Source organism: Quercus robur, chromosome 3 (assembly GCF_932294415.1).
Source record: "Quercus robur chromosome 3, dhQueRobu3.1, whole genome shotgun sequence".
NCBI classification, from domain to species: Eukaryota; Viridiplantae; Streptophyta; class Magnoliopsida; order Fagales; family Fagaceae; genus Quercus; species Quercus robur.
In genome coordinates this window covers 62,672,217-62,678,216 of record NC_065536.1, presented here as the reverse complement: position 1 = coordinate 62,678,216, position 6,000 = coordinate 62,672,217, and positions in this window count along the sequence as shown.

The following is a 6,000-nucleotide window of genomic DNA, read 5'->3' as shown; positions in this document are numbered from 1 at the left end:
TTCGGAGGTCATACACAATCGGTTTAAAAGTAGCATTTAAATGTAGAGAAGAAAAATTTGAGGATATCTAAATAAATTTGTGAGCTAAAGCTGAAAATTCAAACCAACACATAGAGGAGAGTCCTAGTCATTATTGATTCAAAATACGAAGGAAACAATGTCAAAGAAATTCAAATTAAAATCTTCGAAGGAAGTATTGAAATTTTCTCACAATATATACATTTAGCATGTTCTATGTATTCACTGAGATATTTGAACAAACACAAAGATAACAATACCAATAAACCAAGACAAGACCTTTAAACCCACATTGTTCCTTTTAAAGAATTTGACATACAAAACAGGGAGGATTCTTGTTATTGATAAGTGTCTTCATACAATGGTTGGTGGCTGTGAAAAAATATATATATATATATATATTTTTAAAAGCTGTTAGGAAAAAAAAATTTCCCAAAGCCAAAGCCTATTAGTAAAATCACTTACCAACCACAACTTCCAGTACTCATGGCTATTAGCAGTGTTTGGCTTTGTTTAGTATTGAATCTATTAGAAACTTCAACACAAACACCTTTTTTCTTCAGCATTTGTCAGTATTGAATCCATTGATTTATATGACATTGTAATGTTCTTCAGCTTCTGTCAGTATTGAACCAAAAGATAGAGCTTCAATTAAAAACCCTAGGAATTAAAACAATCATCCACACCACAACAAAGCAATTCATTGTTATTTCTAATTGAACAAAAAATTACAATGTTGTATTTCTTTTGTTTAATCCTTTTGGTTACATAAACTGAAGAAACACTACGCTTGTGGGATACTATGGAAGGTAATGATGTGCCTTCTGCGTCACAATGTTTCGGATGAAAGTTGACAGGTATAAACAGACTATGTTGGGCATTTTTCTTAAGGTTCTGTTAGTCTGAAAATACAATGTAAAAAACTGAACAGCTAGTGGCAAGGCACAATGTTTTGGATGAAAGTTGACCCATAATTCTCTAATTTACCAAAGCACACTCCATTAAACCCATGAATTACAAGAACAGCATAGAGATAGAGATAAGACATAAAGAGTCCATATCTGCATCAATTTTCTTGGGCTTCTCTCTCTCTCTCTCTCTCTCTCTCTCTCTCTCTCTCTCTCTCTCTCTCTCTCTCTCTCTCTCTCTCTCAATTAATCAATTATATCTCTGTCAAAGAACTAAATTCTTGGACCAATAGTAAAGATTAAATTTTGAATGTGTGTTTGTCTTCCTTATAATCTCAAAAAAGAGTTGTGTGTTCAAAACCAAGCAGCAAACCATTACTACCAATTCATATAAATCAAAAGATAATCTATTGGACATTCATTACTACCAATTCATATAAATCAAAAGATAATCTATTGTCGATATTTCTACAGCTTCTGTCAGTATTGAACCAAAAGATAGAGCACCAATTAAAAACCACAGCAACCAAAACAATCATCCACACCACAATACAAAAGAGATAGAAACAAAATGTACAGCTTCTGTCAGTATTGAACCAAAAGTCAGAGCTCCAATTAAAAGCCCCAGCAATCAAAATTTCAGCATAGCAATCATCCACACCACAACATGAAAGAGGATGTAACAAAATGTAAAAAGGGAAACAAAAAACATCAAGCAAAAGAATGGAGCACAAAAAGAATTGGGATTTAGAGATACCTCAATTGAATCAGCCAGGTTCTGTCAGTCTTTATATATTGTGAGGAGAGGAAGACAAGAAGGAAGAAAGTCAATAGGCGGTTGTTATTGTGAAACTGTAAAGCAGGAAGGTGGGGAGATTTTCACGGTTTCAAATGGTATCAGATTCCTTCCCTTCACCGTTTCAGACTCTTCGGTTTTCCTTAGGTTGAGACGATGTGAAACCTAGAGCAGAAGTTCAAACCATATGTTTGTCCTTGAAACGATGCGTAACTGTAGAATAGAAAGGTGGGAGGAATTCAAACTCTGTTTTGAACTGCCTATTCTCGTTCCCCATGCTGTGCTTCTTACGCAAAACCCTTCGAGGTTCCACGGTTTCAAATTTGTTGTTTATCCTTTAAGTTGAAAAAGCCTTGGATTGGGCTTTATGGTGGAAGTAAATAGATAAGAAGTGGGCTGGGATTTATTATGTAGATTTATTATTATTTTGAAATTTGTAAAAACTATTTTAAAATTGTAGGACAAAAAAAAAAAAAAAAAAAAGATTGGAATGACATGGCCGCTAACGTGGTGCAATATGAGTGCAACAACATTAAACGCTATGCTTTAACTTTTAGTAATATATAAATCCTAGTCACAATTTCGTGCATTGCGCGTGGTAATATTTTTTAGGGTGGTCTCATTAGATATATTATTATTATTATTATTATTGTTTTAGTTATTAACAATTGGTTTTTCATTATCTTTTAAGTTTACACACACACACTAGCCTCAATGCATGTGCTCAGAGACTCTTCCATTTTCTTTGATAAGACAAAACTTTTCACCAAAATTCTAGGGGAATAATGATTTTTTTTTAAAAAAAAAAACATTTCTTAAAGAGGAGATGGTATCTAGTAAGATAAAATTAGAGGAAATCGATGGAGTTGTGGAAAGAACCTAGAAAAGAGAGGTAAGAGTTATGAGAAATAAATAAATAATAGGAGATTAAATCAAACATATTAGATTAGTTCAAAGAAAATGAAAATACAATGAAAAAAAAAAATAACAATATCAAAGGAAATGTACCTTTCTCAATGAAGAGATGGTGATGAATTAATTGAAAAAACAAAATGAGGAAATCAAAGTCTTTGTGCGAAAAAGGTAAAAATTGAAACGTGAAATATATACAAATAGAGTAATGTGCATTGATAATAGCTTAATTTTGCATATTTATATCATTGTTAGGAAACATTATCATACTTATTTTGAGTTAATTCATGCATTTTATATTTGGTTTTGGAATAATGCTAAATAATCAATATTGTGCTTAATTGAATTTTATTGTGTGAATTTGTCTTTTGCAGGAAAATGGAATTAAATAAGTGGATTTGTGCAAAGAAGAAAGCAAATGGACTTTAGTTTTACAAGGGCCATGATGAAGTTAAAGAAGGCCAGCCTAATTAAATTTAAGTCCAATTGGAGCAAGGAATCAAAGGAAATTTGCTGCAAATCCAAGTCTAATTCAGATTAGGATTCTAGCTTGCATATCAGTTAGTATTTTTGGTATAACTTTCGGCTTAGATGTCCAATCGAAATGATTCAAGTTGGGCTGAAAATTTACTTAAAGGGCTACAACTTTGTAGTTTACCAAAAGTCTAAATTCTGACTTTAAATGGGCCAAAATCGTCGGTTAAGTGAAGCCTAAAAATCTGGGATTTTCTCCAAACGGGAATTCAACTTGTAATAGGATTCCTTGACCTATTTAAAGGCTCTTTAGGGCAAAATTTAGGGAGGCTAAGGCTAGTGCTAGGGCTGGGATGCAAAACATAAAATTGGAGCAAGAGGCAATGCCGCATGTGGCTTCTCTATTGCTTTTCTCCATGATAGCATTATGACTATTTTGTTCTCTATTTTATATGTCTAGTTTAATGTTTAGTATTTTATTCTTGTGTTTTATTTCAATTACCATGAGTAGCTAAATTTATAATTAGGGTTGAGGATGAAACCTTGTTAAGGATTATCAATAATATTTATGTGATTTGAATTTTCCTGTAATAGTTGTTCTTTAATGATTTAAATTGTTCTTGCTTCATATCAATTGACAAAGATGAGATTCTATATATGAGTTCAATCATGTTTTTCTCATGATTTAGGATTCATCTTAATTAATTGAATGCTTGGTTTATTATTTCTTGATTTTAAAATGGGATATCTCTTGTGATTTGTTTGGCTATGGATACAATTGATGATTTGATTTTATACATAGGAAGCGAAGAAAAGTATGTTTTAGATATTTAAATAGAAGTTTTAACGATAATATTTTCCATGATAGCAAAATTGATTTCTAGATTATCATGCAGTAGTTGAGAAAAATGAATGATCATAAATATATGTTGATATGACTTACAAGGCAGATTCCAAAACCTTAATTCCTTCCTCTAGATTGTTTACATCTCTTTATTGCTTTATATCATATCTTTGCTTAGTTTAATTATTCGTTTAGTTTATTTAATTTCAAAACAACCAATTTTTATTAAATTAGATTAGGATTAATTTGGTTAAGATTTGATTAATTTTCCTATGTTCATTCAAGTCTCTGTGGGTTCGACCTCATCTTTGTCAAACTATACTTTGGTACGATTCGTACAGTTGTGAGTACTTTAAAATTTCACAACATAAAGCAAGAATTTTAAAAATCGTAGTAGTTGATAGCTATTTGTTTTTTTTTTTTTGGATCAGATGGGGGAGTAAGAAATTTGAATTCAAATAAGCTAGGTGAAAGAAGTTAAAGAGTTGTGTTTTTTTATATAAAAAAAAAAATTTAAATTAAATTCCTTTTTTTTGTTTAGATGAGGGATTAAAAATTTGAATTCAAATTAAAAGGCAATCAACATGCGTGTGTGTTAGGAGCTTTACTTGTTGCTAATGATGGTAAGAGGAATGAGGGTGCTTGGGCAACATTAGGCCATTCACTTGGCTCCATGTTTTCTCAACACATTCATGGCTTCTTATGCTAGATTAGTAATGCTCCTAAGGGCTCTTTGAGGGGACATACCCTATCTTCTTACTCCAGTTGGATCGATGAGCAAGATGAGAGGGCAGCATGTGGAAGCACCTTACTCTACATGATGCCCCAAGATCATGGCAGAGGAGGGCCATGGTGGGTAGAGTTGGTTTTGATGATGGGCAGCAGCAGATGGTGCTGACCCTATGTGGTGGTGCATGGCATTGGTGGTAGGGATGACAATTTTTCCCCGCCCCACTTGACCCGCCCTCCCTACTTAGCTCCACGCGGGTTTTCCCCGCCCCACAAAGGTGATGGGGCAGGGATGGGGTGAGATTTTTCCCCGCACCATGGGGCAAGGCGAGGATGGGTTTAGACTTTTTAGACTCAACTTCCCCGCCTCGCCCTACATTGATAAGCGCTAAATTGTAAACTTTTCATACCCTAAAACTCTACTATTTAAAAAACATATCATCAACTTGTTTTATTTTACTTAACAAGGCTTTTTGTTTCTTTTTTTTCTGTAGCAAGGTTGGAAATAAGGTACAAATTTTAACATTTTCTTTTATCTTTATTATAAACAAATTTATATACTATTGAATCATTGATTTTGTATTTTGAGATTTTTGTTTTTGTTGTGATATTGCCTTGTTAAACATTTTAATAATATTAATCAATTTTTGCTAAAAATTAGTTTGATTTGATAGGATAAATTTATTTGTAATTTCAAGTATATTTTTATTAATGAAACAGGTTTTATTAAAAACAATTGTAATAGTTGTGGGCAAATTAACAAGAAGTAGAGTTTTACGGGGTGGGGCTAGGCTTCATGGGGCCCCAAGGGGTAGGGATGGGGCAAGAAAATTTTCCCCATCATGCAGGGCGGGGCGAGAATGGGGTAAGACAAAACCATGCGGGGCAAGGGCGAAGACCCCATCCTTCGAACCTGCCCCGCCCCATTGCCATCCATAATTGGTGGCTTAGTTGTCGATTTCTTATGTGTGGACTTGGTGGCTTGAGTGCAAGGCAGGGTTGGGTTGATGGTAGTTACTTGGTGTGCTGTATGTAGGCATGCTATGTGGGCTGTGTTGCTAATGGGAGAGGGCTTAGGCATGGGCAAGCCTCCCAAAACATGTGAGAACATGTTGTGTGGGCTGCTAGATGATGGGCAAAAGCCCTATGATTTGCTGAGACATGGGCTGTGCATGTACAGTGTCAGTTACGAGCAGTTATCAAGCAATTCCTAGTTTCTTTGAAGTTCAGACTTGTTGTGTAGGGGCTGAAAAATGTGGAGAGCAGGCCAAGATAACATCAGTTAAAGGTGCCCTAAGTTAGAACACAAGTGGCAGATT